Below are 14,939 nucleotides of genomic sequence, written 5' to 3' on the forward strand. Positions count from 1 at the left end.
TACACCTAGGCCAGTGTGTGATTCTCCTGCATAGCTGGGATGGCAGGAGTGCCACCACACCTGGCTTATTTTGTTGAGATGGGGGTCTCACTAACTTTTTCCCCAGGCTTACCTGGAGCTTCATTCCCTCCAGTTTCTTCCTCCCATGTAGCTGAGATTATAGGTGTGAGCCACCATACCCAGCTTTCCCTAACCAACCATTTCTGATGCAGTTCTCATGAGTGTGTTCAAGATATGTGTACGTCTCTACACCACTGAGAAGTCTGCAGATCAGCTTGAAGTTCCAAAAACAACCCAACCAAAAGCAAATCAAGACATACGTCTCTTGGGTCACCCACATCAAAATATTCCAAGATGATTATTTAAAATTATATTCTGAGACCATCTGACCAAACCAAAGGAATCAGAATCTAGGGGAGTCAGATCCAGAAATTCATCATGTTAAGTTCACAAGATAGTCCAAGCCAAATGTGGTGGTACACACCTGTAATCCCAGCACCCAGGAGGCTAAAACAAGAGGATTGATGCTCAAACACAGGGTCTGCTAATAGAGGAATCCAGTGATTCATAGGAACCTTACAGTAGAAAGTGGTTTAATAATCACCATGAATTTTGAAATCCTTTAAGTGTAGGTGTGCAACACAAACTTTTTTAAACTAATTTTTTGTTAGAATATATTTGTTAAAGGGGGGATTGATAGTGACAATTCTGATTAGGCTTTTACAAACTTTTAAAACACTGTTCACTGTCATAAATTACTATCCCACAAGTGAAACCAACATGGAGAAAGAAGGAAGGGTCTGAGATGTGCAAGACGGTGAGACAGTGGTGCTGGGTATGGTGACCATTGTCTTTTGCCCCACTCACCACAACTCCCAGACACTCTTATCTACTTCAGGTTTGTAGAATTGGTTGGTAGCAGACTTTCATCATTGCTCCATTTGGAGCACTCACTCATTATTGGTGTGCTTGCTTGCTTCTTTAAAATATGACAAACAGCAGTTGTTTCCCAGCCTCACATAGAAATTAGAACATTCACAATGACTTACATCCTCCTATGCAATGTTTTGCCTCCTGTCCCCAACCCAGCTCCTCTTACCATACAGTCTTCAAGAGCAAATTCTGGGGTTAGCCAGGCAGCTGCTGAGATGTTGTATAAAGTTCTTTCTTCCCATTGAAAAGAAACATTCTAGAAAACATGGAGGTACGTAGGTGGGAGACGAAAATGAGGAAGACCAGTGTTATTAAAACACTGTGTATTGAACAACTGTGAATAAGTGCCTCCTGTGTGCCTGGCACACTGCTAGGCTCCGGGGATGTGCAGATGGTTCCTGCACTAAAGAACTCCAAGTCAGATGAGGAGACAGACAAAGGAATTCAGTCAAGTGCTATCAAATGGTGAGAGAAAACCATGCAAGAGAGAAACGAGAACCAAAGAATGGATTTTACCAGTCAGTCTGACTGGGAAAAAGAGAAGTGGCAGGAAAAGCTGTCACAAAGAAGAAAACTATAACTGAGGATTGGAGGAAGACTGAAAAAAACCTAAATAAAAAAATCCAAGTCTCAGAAATAGGAATGGAAAACACCGGGCTTTTAAATTCAAATTCTGCTCAGGGCTCATTTAGTGCCCAGAACTGTGTTCTAAGGTGAAGCTTAGGGAAGTTTCTGCAGTGGCCAGTGCACAAAACCCACTTCAACAACTGGAGAAATCTCAAGTTCACTTGACCCTTGGGATTGCTTGTGAAGGGGACATCTGATTGTCTATACCTGTTTTCTAAACTTGCCTTTCTTCTCTCATTCATGTTCCTCAAACTTTAGGAGTCCTGTAAATATCTTTTTTTATTTTATTTATTATTTTTTTAGTGGCAGTGGAGTTTGAACACTTACTTGTAAGCAGGAGCTTGACCTGGAGCCAAGCCCAACCTCCAGACTCTTTTAGGATGTAAAAGGATTTTCCCATCTTCTACCCCAGGTCTAAGCACACTGATTACACTTCCATTTCCACCTGTCTCTCTCATCGTGTATCACAAACCCCCAAATCTGCCCTGGCCATAAATGGCTCTTAGAGGAAAAGCATAGCAAGGGAACTATGCCTGCTAAGGTACAACACTTTGTATGTGTGTGTGAGATTAGAAGATAGGGAAAGCTAAGAAAATGCTCAGATTATTTTTGTCTTCAAATAATACTTACTCATCTGGAACAGTGGATTTATCAAAACTTGTCTAACTTGTGACTTCTAAGCAACCTACTCCCAGAGGAGTTGGGATGGTAAAAGGCAGATGAAAGGTAGACTGTGGAAGGCTTTGAATCCAAGCTAAGAAGCTTGTCTTTGTTCCTCCCTAGCGGGACCTCTTAGTACCCCACAGTGGGGTCGCATCTCAGCATCAACTTTAGAGAGAACTCACGTTCAAGCCATCAGATAGACCAAGAACACCAGGGTGTGAAGAAGTCAATATGGACTGGCCCTGTGCTATTTGTCAAGGCAGAGGAAGAGTGACCCCAAGGAATTAGAGATGGAAGGGGCCGCTGTTACCCCCAAGGCCCACAGTGCCAGGTCCTTGAGGGCAGAATAATTTCAAAGGAGAGGCCAATGGGACCTTGAGTGTCACCACTCAACACCACCTGGTGGCTCTGTTCTAGACTTTCCAGCCACCCCAGGTTCTAGGTACAGCAAAGGTGGCTCCTCCAGAGGCACAGGTGATACACCTTGGTAGCATCTGCATGGGCCACCCCTGCTCAGAGCACACAAACTGTGGGGCCATTGCTGCATTCCCCAACATTTCAAAGGATACCCTGGGGCCTCCAGGCCCAGGAAGGGAGCTGCCACAGGGACTGAGCCATCACTATAGGAATAGCTCTCCAACACCATCTGAGCCCCAGAAAAACAGCCAACTGTGTACAACTCTAGCTCAGGAAAACCATAGTTAGGTGACTCCAACTGTGAGGGTTGTGAGGCTTCCCAGAGCCTTGGGATCCCACCTCTCACACCCTCACACACACCCCTTCCCCAACCTGTGTGCCCAGAAGACAGGGTACCATTCTCCAGTTTTAAGATTTAATGTGCTTTCCTTGGTGGACTTTGGGCTTTCTCGGGACCTCTTATCCCTTTCTTCTTCTTGCTGCTTCCTTTTAGAATGGGAGCATCTTCCCTGCATCTGTCACACCTTGTGTGTTGAAGGCTTGTGACTTATCTGATTGTACAGGCTTGAAGATGGAGGGAAAACTTGCCTCATGATAACTCGTACCTTGGGTCTCACCCAGATCAGATTCAGAGGACATTTAGATGGGACCCTGGATGGTAGACTTTTGATGCTGGGAGCTATGGGGACAGAGTGGACATTTTGTACCTGAGATGGACGTCAACTCTAGGAGGGCAGGGTTGGAATGACATGGTCTGAACATTTGTGTTTCTACCACGTGGTAATGGTGTTAATCGTGACACCTTGGGAGATGATTAGGTCACGAGATGTTTGCAGCCAGGACAGAAGGGAAGCAGGTTTTGATGCAGCTGGCTTGTGTTGCTGGTCAGTTTGGCTGTGCTCTGTCATTCAAGGATTCAAATGGACATTTTTGCACTTTCTCTCTCTCTCTCCCCATGTTGGGGGGCCCTAGGTTAGCACATCTTTGAATCAAACCAGATGATCTTCTCTCTCTTAATCTGACTGCCAAGAAGGACTAAACTTCTGTCAATCAAGACTTATGGTTTAGGGATGTGTCACCACTAATCTGGGAGCTAAGACCCAAGGCTAACACCTGTTCACATACCCCCGAACTGAGTTCTGAACACCCCATAAAATACTGGACATTATCTCTCAGAAAGGGAATGTAGCATTGTGGCAGTAGCTCATTCAGCCCTTATTATGTCTGGAAAATGAGTAGACCTTACTTCTTTTTCCTCGAAACCCAGTCGTTGTTATTTGTGAATTGGCATTGAGTTCAGGGGACTGAATTTCAGGAAAAAGATTCGTGCTCTCATTAAACAGTCCAAAGGGGCTTTGTTCACCCCTCTGACAACAAAAGAACAGTTAGAAGGTGACATCTATGAGGAGAGAACCAGGCTCCAGAGCATTGAGCAATAAACTTGTGGTTTTGTTCATAAATTGTGTAATCTACAGCCTTCCATTCACACCTCATCCCTACAGTCTTTGGTGACACACAGTGTATCAATGAATGACTTTTTAAAATCTGTTCTGAAAGTCTGTCTTTTTTCTTTTTTTTTGGTGAGCCTTAATTTTGATCTCAGAGCTTACAAAGCAGGTGCTCATGACTGCAGTCCAGAAAGTCTGTCCTTTAATTGGTAAGTTTAATTCATTTATGTCAAAATTAGTACTGGGAGAAAATGACTTCTGCCATTTTGCTATTTGTTTTTTTTTTTTTTTGTGCGTGTGTGTTTTATATGTTTCTTGTCCTCAAACCCTCTGATACTAATTTGTTTTGTGTCCAAGTCACTTTTTCTATCATACCACCACGACTTCTTCCCCATGCCAATTTCTGTATGTTTTAAAGTGTTTTTCTTAGTCACTGTGATGACTATAATTAACATGCTAAATCTACAGTAATAGTCTTAGTTGATCCCAGTAGCATATAAAAACTCTGTCCCCAATGTTGTTATTGTCACGAATTACATATTGTGCTCCAATGAACATAGACTTAAAACTGTCACCTTTGCCACAGTTCTTCATTTCTCCATTTTAGCTTGAAGGACTCCTTTTAGCATTTCTCATAAGGCAGGTCCACCAGCAATGAACTCCTTAACCTTTTGTTTATCTGGCAGTGTCTGAAATTCTCCTCTATTATTGAAGTTTACTTTTGTTGGATATAGAACCCTTGGTTAACATTAACTCTTTAAATATGCCATCCCAGTGTGTTCCAGCCTCAAAGCCTTCTGATGAAAAATCAGCTGTGACTCTCACTTGGCATCTCCGTGTGTGATGAATCATGTTTCTCTTGCAGCTTTCCACAGTCTTTCTTTGTGTTTGACTTTTAATAGTTTTGTCCATCTTGCTTATTTAGGTCTGAACATGTCTCTGATAGGACACATCTACAAGGACCTGGAAGTAAGAAAATTGTCTCTTCTTAGCTTGATTTTCACTCATTCTGGGGCAAAGAGTAATTCCTTCATGTCTGCATGTGTTTCTTCCCTTCTGTCCTATTCTCAGAAGAATGGGCCTCATAGCAGCACTTTAGCAATTTTCCTCCAGACTAGACTTAGAAAAGTATGCCCAAGTTAGTATTGACCAAGAAAAACCATAAACTCTATGATTCCTTTCAGTTTTCATTTCGCAAGGATTAGGAACACATTCTTGCAGCCCTCCTGCTATTAGGAAATTACATATTCCTGAGAAAAGAGCCATATTTTCAAAATTAATTGGAATATACCACTTTCAGATTGCAATAAGGAAACATCCCAAGTTCCGAGACCACTGGGGACTTCAAGTAAATGAGATCTCATTAATTTGGCTAATTAGTCACTTGCTGGATTTGATGGTTTGTAAGCGGCAGCCCTTTAAGCAGAAAATTGAGCTGTAAAGTGGTAAAAGCCATCTGCCTGGTGAAGACTGCACCCAACCCTTATACCTTGAGTTTCAAAGCCTGTTTCAGACTTTTAAAAATACGCTTAGGGTGTTTAGACATCTTAGATTCTTCCACGTATCCTGGGGACAGGGAGAAGCCTGGAAAAAACAGATGCTACGCTGTTGGTGGCAGGAAAGAGGAAAGCTAGGGACAAAGTGATGAAAGTCATTGTTAAATCTGTTTCTCCCTGAGGAAGGCCAACCCAATTGGCTTTCAGAAAAAGCCTCAAACATGGGCTTGTGACTGGTCACTGTGGAGCAAGGGAATAGGAAGGAAAAAATTTGGTCTCATGACAAAGTGCCACATGTGCCATCTCCTGGGAACTGGGCCTCACAGTGAGCAGGAAGGAAATCAGAGCTCTTCCTCCCACCGTGGCAACACCTACTGAACTACTCAGCCACCCAAATAGGGTTCAGTTTAATGAACTGAATGCCTGCTTAGACTGGCCTAAAAAATTCTAGGAATGTCTCACTTCCATTTGTGTTTTATGCAGACTCACAACAGCACCACCTGGCTCATGGTTTCTTGATTGGCAGTTGAGACTCCCTGGTTCAGGTAGGACCACATTCATCAGGCAACTTCTGTGGTCAGTCAGTCCCACAGGTGGCAAATGCCACCCATCATGCATTCAATTTCACTACTGTCAATCACTGAAAATCTTTCTTGACCTTGTACTCAGATACTGGTGATCCATTAATTAAAATTTTTGAACACATATACAAAGCACTGGGTGATACAGTAAGAAGCACACAGCTGAATAAGATTTCTATCTTAAAAAGTTTTAAAATCTATCTCTGGCTTTTTTGGTGGTACACGACTGCAATCCTAGCTCTCAGCAGGGAAGATCACAAGTTTGAGGCCAACCTGGGTTACATGGTGAGACCCTGTCTCAAAAAAAACACCCACCTTTTGCTCCTGCAATAACTAATTTGTCTACAAGACAAAGAGCTTGTTACTGGTAGGAATACCATGGTTAACTCCCTACTCTAAAAACTCAAATAGTTTCTGACTTCTAGACTCACTTAGGAATCTGAGATTCCAAAGACACTAATTGAATGAACTCTCACACAATACTCACACCTTCCACCACTGTGTTGTACCTGAACAACTCTGCCATTTCCTAAACCCCATCCAGATAGACCAGGGCCTCCGAGAACTCAGCATAACTGGGGCTCATTTCCACATTGCAATGAGCAAATGTAAATAACTTTATTAGCAAGCAAAGAGCTAGAATGTATTTTTGAACATTGCTAATGTGTGTAAGAAACAAGCTTCTCTTATCATGCAGGGATTCAAATTAGCTATTTATGGGTTTCCCAAGGTGTGCAAGGTGTTGTTCCTTTCCAGTATTTTAGGACAAAAGCTTCGCATTTTAAGAAAACCTTCATTGATGATCCTCCCTTGGGCACAAAGACATTCAAATCTGGACTTAGTACCTTTTATCTGAAGAGCCCGAAACTGTCAGGTAGTGGGAAGTGTATCCCCAGGATCTGAGGAGTTTTTAGTCTTTTTTCCAACAATTTTATTGAAATGTAAGTCACACATCATACAGTGAACCCATGTCAAGTCCACAACTCGATCAGGTGACGTGTATTCACAGGTAGAGACAACTATCCCCAAAGTCAATTTTAGAACATTTTCCCACCTCAGAAAGAAACCTGTGTGCTTTGACTGGCAACCCCCACCTTCCCATTCCCCATGTCCTAGGAAAATTCTATTTTCCATCTGTATAAATGTCTCCATTCTGGAAGTCCAAGATAAAGGCACTTGCATGCTTTGGGGCCTCTCATGACAGACTCTTCCTCTTAGCACAGTGTTATCAAGTTCATTCATGTTGTAGTGTGTGTCATTCCATTGTATGGGTAGAACAACACTTTGCTGATTCACTTATCAGTTGATGGAGGTTTGGGTTGTTTACACCACTCAGCCATCGTGAATAAAGCTGCTGTAGATATTTGTGCTCAAGTTGTAGTGTAAGCATATGCTTTTGCTTCTCTTGGATGTATACCTAGGATTAGAACCATTAGGGGATATAGTAACTCTGTATTTAATCCTTGAAGGAATGTCCAGATCGTTTCCAAAGCAGCTGTACCATTTAACATTCTCATCTACATTCCCAAAAGTATTCCAGGATTCTGATTTGCCCACTTCCTTGCCAGCCCTGGTTATTCCCTGACACTTTAAATTCTAGCTGTCCTCATGGGCATGAAAGGGCATCTCCCGATTTTCATTTGCATTTCTCTGATGACCAATAGTGAAAAGAACCTTCTCGTTCATTTGCTTCTTGGTCATCTGTAACTCTTCTTTGGAGAAATATCTACTCAGATTCTTTGCCCATTTTTAAAAAAAAATTAATTTATTTATCTTTTTATTATTGACTTCTGAGAGTTCTTTACATATTCTGGATATAAGACGTTTGAAAGATCTGTGATTTGGATTGCCTTTTCACTTTCTCAATTGCATCCTTTGAAGCACAGATATTTGTATTTTGGATGATTCTCGGTCAGGGACAGCAAGTTTTTGCTATGTTTGAATCTTAGCATTCAAATCTTGATTCAAAGGTCACTTCGACAGTGGCTTCCCTTGTCACCATCCAAATCATCTCTCTAGTCCTTACCAAATTCTATGTTTAATTTACTTCATGATAGAGATCTTGGCTATTTGCTTACTTGTCTGCTAGAATATTCTAGAATACAAGATATATTAGAGCAAAAAATACATCCATTTTCTTCATGGGAATATCCTAAATAGCTAGAGAAATGTCTGTCATAACAGGTGCTCAATAAATATTTATTGAGTGAATGAATGAATACTCTCACCCAGACATTGGGCTAGGGACAAAAGCAAAAGAACAGATATGAAAGATCTGCAAACAGAGCTGGAGTCGTTCTAGAAATATATACTGTACCAGTGTTCTTAGGGGAGGTATATGGTTATAAGCAAAATATTCAACTGAAAGATAAGTAAATTTTTAACTTTACTTTTAAATATCCTGCTATAAAAATATTGTTAAAACAGACTGGAATGAGTTTGCTCTGCAAAGACTTTGTAGTCCTTTATTTGACTTTACTGTGTTCATAGAAACCTGTCATTGCATTTCACACCTGCTATCTCACCTCGGAAGAATTTTTCATATCTTCACTACCAGTTGAGAGAAATGAAAGGACATGAGCTACTTGTGAACCCTTGAGTCTTGGATGCCAAGGTTCTAACTTCCTCCCTGGTAACTTTCAGTAGGTAAGATCTTCCCTAATTCATGGAATTTTGTGAGGATCAGAGGAGCCACCAGCATCTCCACATGGAGGCAGGGCTAAGGTGTTCCCAAAAGAGTCCTGCTCTCAGGTTCCTCTGCCTCCTGCCTCTGACTGGAATGGCCCTCCCTCTCCTTTGCCTTCACTGGCTCCCTCCCATGCCCCAGTATTCCTGTAAACATCCTTTCTCTCTGAGGAAAGCTGACTTTGACTTTCTTGGGCTGCAGAACCATCTATGTTAACAGTTGTGTAGGGACCAGCAACTCCAAGATGAAACAAAAAGGACTGGAGCTGCACTCTATAAAGGAACCACACACATGTACTGTGTCACAAACTAGATCCCCAGCAATGCAAAACCCAACAATAACTAGAAAGGACGATCATCTAACATGCTTCCAAGTTTTAAAATACTAAAGAACTGGTGATAACTCCTAGTGCCCCCAAAAAGTAAGTGTCTAAGAGCTGGTCTAGTGCATTCTCGCTATAGTCTCTGTCCTGCTTCAATCAGCCACTCTGCTTCCCTCCTCCTCTAGCTGCATGGGTAAGTCCAGTCTTGGCTTCTGGGTGCTTCACAAGTGGCTAGTGTTGTCTTGTGCATCTCTTCAAACCATGCACACTGAACAGGTTGTACGTGCAAAATAAGCACCAAGCAGAGGGTGGCATGGTGGGGCTTGGTCTTGCAGGCTCACCTAGAGGCAGGGACATTGTGCATTCTGCAATACATGAACTATCAGTGGCTCCCTTGTCAAAACACCACTTTAAGAATGTGGTCTTCAACAGTTTGTAGCTACAGAAGATGGCACCCCTTCTGGAGCAGAGGGACCAGTCCCAGGATATAACTGCCACTCTTCTAGTTCATTGCTGGTAGTCCAGGGCTGTGGCATCTGATGTGATGTGAGGTCTGTCCTCTTAGTCAGTGTTCAGCATCCTTGAGAGGAATGGCTGTGAAACCATTCAGAGGGAAATTCACTTCCTATAGTCTGAAGTGAGAGCTCCTCTCTGGGAGAGCGGGTCCTCTGTCAGATCAGCCACTCGCCCACAGGTAGGGACTGGTATTTATTGTAGCTAGATGACACAAAGCTCAGGGTTCTGAAAGCCACATGTGCATCACAACTGAAATCCTAAATCTGGTGAGGAAGGCCACTCCATCTACGAATTTTACCCCTATTTCTTTCTCTCTGAACTGTAGATAATACATCTCAGTGTTGGGGTCAGGAATAAGATAACTACACAGTATCTAGCTGAATACTAAAGAGGAATAAAACCACTGGCAATTTTTTAAAAACATCCCTCCAATGCCTTATTGAAATTTCAAGTGTGAAGGAATTCCAGCCAATGTAAGTACACGTGATGTTCTATGAGGATATTTTCATAGAATGCCAAAACCCCATGACCTTTAAAATAAGTATGTTGTTTGTTAGAAGAAATCACCTCTTTTCAAAAGAAATGTGCTGAAATGTAAAACTGTTTCCTCAAATTTAAGTCCAAGACACCTTGAAGGGAGGAAGAGGTAACTGTTAAAAGAATTAAAAAGGAGAAATGACAGAACTGGCCTATGTCTGTCACTCTTTGTGTTTTCCCCATATTTTTGCAAACAAAGACAGTATAACAAATAAAACTATAATAAGTAAAAAATACATGTTAAATGAAAACCCATGATTAAATTATTAAGAACCATTAAGTATATAATTACATGGATTCTATTACATTAAGATAGCAATTTCTTTAAAGCCACAAATAATACCTCCTGAAACTTTAATTATTTAAATGAGAAGAGAAAGAGGCATGTTATCTTCCCTGACAAAGATTAAAATCAATTTAACTGCTTCTCTGCTGCCTTGACATTTTTCTCGCTGAGAGCTGAGCAACCAAAAAGGGAAATTAATACCATGGCTGCTAATCACTTATCCATGCACTCCATTTGATTGCATCGGGGAGAAAGCCATGCCCCTTGGCTGACTGAATCTGTGTCCCTTTTTCTGTTGTCATTGGGCAAGCTGTGATGTCAAGAACAGACCTCATTTTTAAGAGCCCATGATAGCACTGAGTAAGGCATGGCCTCGGGAAATTGCAGTGTTTGAGCTTGGGTGAAGATATCCAGACAAAGTTTGGCTCCAAATTAAATTCATCCTTTGGTGCCTAATTTGACTGTCTAGAAACACAAGGGCATGGGAAGGGCTGCAGATCAAGAAAGAATGGGAGAGTGTGGCCGTGATTGATGCTTTTCTGCCCACAGAGTGGAACTTATTTCTCAGGGTAGACAGCAGCGGCTTCCGGGGGTCAAACACCAACTCCCTGTCTCGAATCAGACTGTGCACTTGAAAGCTAGGTGCAACAGGGAGTGAGGGAGGCCCACCTCACAGCCTCCCGGGTTTGCTCATCTGAAAATGGGGCTTTTGTTAAACACCAGCACTGAGCAAAGGAATTTGCAATGTCGTCTCCACTGTAGGTGGCAAAGTATCTGATTGTAAGAAAATGTCATTGTGAAATATTTATGAGTCTGGAAACACAAACCAGGACCCTGCCTTTTCATTTCATATCAGTGCCGGTTAACTTTACAGAGGATGAGAGACACTGGAGTGACTGGGGTTGTCACAACTAATAGATCTCAGGCTCTTTGCACCCAGGGAGCTCAGTTTCATTGAGGACCTAGTGAAGACAACTGTTAACCTTCCTCCTTCCCATTTGTCTCCTCCTGCCAGCCCCAACTGAATAAAAATAATTTGCAAACCTATACATTCAGGAGCAGAAAAGTCTTCCAAGAACCCTATCTGTTCCCTGGAGACTGAGAAATTTGGTTCATAGGGGAACAAATTGTCTTTGGGCTTTTCACATTCCTTGCAGTGACAATGAAGGATGACAAGGAATAATGCCCATCCAACCCAGTTGGTGTAAAAGCTTACCCAACTGGATACACAGAAAGGAAATGAAACAGAATCAACTTCTCTCCAAAGATAATGTAACATTCTTTTCACATTAAAAAAAAAAAAAACACAGGCTCAGGTCAGCCCATGGCATGCATAAAGACACCCATCGGGTCTTATTTTGTCTGAGCTCAGTTCACCTGTCCTCAGGACCTGTAGATGACAGCACCTAGCTCTTTTTCATCAAATCCACTCATCCTGCTATATTGGATCACCTTGCTGTTAGCCTGGCACTGTCCCTCCCCATTTCAATTTGACCAAATTGAAACAGATGCTCAGAGGCTGTGGAGATCAAGACTGGTATAACAAAATTTGGAGCCAGTTTCTCAGCTTAAATCAATATTTAATGGTAAGCTTGCTTTTATTATTTATTTATTTTTGGCAGGATTTTACTGGCAAATATCACTTTAAACTGAAAGTCAGAAGACTCAGTTATAAAGTATGCCATCCTTTATATCTTGAAAACAAATAACTCAGTTGACGAGACAACCTGGTGGATGGAGAGATGGCCCTCCCCAGAATCAGGTAAGACAGAGGATGTTATTGTTCTTAAATCCTTTCAGGAGGTATTTAATTATCTCATCTTCATGCACACAGAAACAATTCAAATAGGGGGCAGAGGGAAGGAGACACGTGTGACATCCATTCACTGCCTAGTCAAATCCTGGGGCCACCTGAAACATCAAAGGCACACTTCAAGCAGGTGCAGGACCCCTCATGGAACAGGCAGGGGAGGAAGGCCAATGGCTCCACAGTTTAGAGCAGTGACAAGTCTATCAAGTGGGGAAAGACCCCCCCCCACAGAACATGCACAGAACAGGGCCACAGTGAGAACCAGAATGGATACTGTTCCCCAGTGACCTTGGTCTCACCTTGCCACTCTCCAACGCATGTGATGAATCTTCTCATGATGGGCCCAACACGACTGAGGAAGAAGTGACATCAGGTCATTAATGGAAGTCTCACTGGGCTTACCAGCCACAGCAAGAGTGAACTAAAGCTTTTATTTATTTAGTATAATTTCTGGAATGAGTTACAGAGATCAACTTCTCTTTTAGCTAACCCATGTTGACCTGTCATAGCAAAATGGAAACTAGGGGACTTTCATAAATTGTTATTAATAATTGAAAACAAATACATACACAGGTTTAGAAAGTTCACACCTAACTTAATGAGCACCATTCAGAGATAATGAGGACTCACTAATCTCAGAGACTCTATTTTACAATGCACACTCAAAAATTAGCAAACAGGGCCATATGTTCTGAATCTGTAGACTTCACAAGCCCCTCTTGTATGGCTGTCACTTGCCTTCAAGAGTATTTTGCAATTTTCAAAAGAAGGAACTTGTCATTCACTTAATGAATACCTAGGCTTTTGGGTGGGATTAGGAGAGACATTATAACATCACCAAGAAACAGAAGGGACTCAAAGCACCCAAGTAAGGGAGAAAAGAAGCCAGTCTAGTACCTGGGCATGGAAACTGCCCTCCTACACACACACCTCCAATGTGACAGAGCCTGTTGTGTGGTGTTCTTTCTATATGTCGTCCTTCTGTACATGCTGTCATGTTGTTCTGCAAACTCAGACTAACCTCTAGGTACCATGCCCTTTCCTCTAAAGATTTCTCCCCTTAAGAGACGTCATTGAACTTGCCTTCTGTTTCTCCTCCAGATTCTGGGAGTAAAGTGACTTCCATGGGACCTCATCCAGAAAGTCCCATGGACCTCACACCCACTTCTTTGAGCACACCAAGGGGGAGACCCCATCTACATCAACACAAGCATGCATGCAAGTTTAATCTAACTTTGCCTTCCATTTTCAGCTCGCCTGTCTTTCGCATGTCTGCCACCCACAGCAGATTAAAAGCTCAAGGAGGTAGGAGCTGTTGTGAGAACCCCAGGGATTTTGGCAGAACTTCTGTGGGAACCATATGGCAGCATTTGCAATCCATGAAACATTTTTAAGATAAAAGATAGTATTATTCCCAGAGGATGTCTATCTCCCTTTCAAGCAGACTGACCACCTCTGCCAAACTTGGGAATAATATTTTCTAGAAAGACGGTATGAGTTCAGGAGATTGACTACCAGCAGGTCAGCAACACACCCCATAATACCTGTTTCTAATTCACAAGAGGGAAAAGACAAGCTGTGACATTTCTGACACTTCCTAGTTGTAACAATCCCCCATAGCACATTTTATCCATCTTTGTAATGAAGTGACAGGGCAAAAAGAATTTTTTCCATTTTTTATCTTTGTAGCAGGCTGGGTTTGTTAACAGAAATCTTATTAAGAGCTTCAGAGGTAAAAAGATAATAAAGAAAATCATGACCAACAATCTGGTTTTCTTTCTCCACCTACTCCTCAATTATTTTCTCTTCTTTTTCTTTTTTTTAAATGACTTTTGCCAAAAGTATCACTCTGCTAATCTTAAACAAGTGGAACAAGGAGACATCTGTCCCCTCCAGTTTGGCCAAAGCCAGTGGTACCTTATGCTCTGGTTCAAAGAGACAAGGTAGTGAGAGAGTAAAGTCCTCAGAGGGCCAGTGACTTTCAGGGCGGTGGCACAGCAGACACGAACTTCTCACATAACTATCCACTGAGCAGACAGAAGAAGAGTTCCAGAATGTCACTAAGATGTCACCACTCCCAATCACAGTGGACTTAGGACCTCGAGAATGCCCTGATGAAAATGGATTACAGCCATCACACCCTCTGATGTCTATTGACAGTTTGAGCCCAGGGCCTTGACCACACTAAGCAAGGACTCTAGCACTAAGTTACTTCCCTAGCCCTGAATTTTTTTAACATATTTAAACTTAAGTCCATTTTTTGTTTCGTGTATAAGGGGAGAGAGGTTACTTCTTGGACTGTCTTGGTTCCCTCTTCCCTAAACTTTTGAGGACCTCATGAAGTCCTGAGCAAATGAATTATTGTGACACTTCAATGGAAATGCTCATGATCAAGAGACCAAAGTCTTGGTTTTCTGGAAGTATGGTGGCAGTGCCCCATGAGAAATGACATGAAAGCACCCTCTGAATGTCATTAAAGACACTTGAGGGTTTATTAATATTTCTGAGAATGGCTTCTAGGGTAAGAAATACTAATAATTTTTGGCACTTTCTTTGGGCATAAGTTAAGCTTTTAAGAAATAAGCATTCCTAATATACAAGCAAGAGATGCATGGGA

This window comes from Castor canadensis, chromosome 13 (genome assembly GCF_047511655.1).
Source record: "Castor canadensis chromosome 13, mCasCan1.hap1v2, whole genome shotgun sequence".
In the NCBI taxonomy this organism is placed as follows: domain Eukaryota; kingdom Metazoa; phylum Chordata; class Mammalia; order Rodentia; family Castoridae; genus Castor; species Castor canadensis.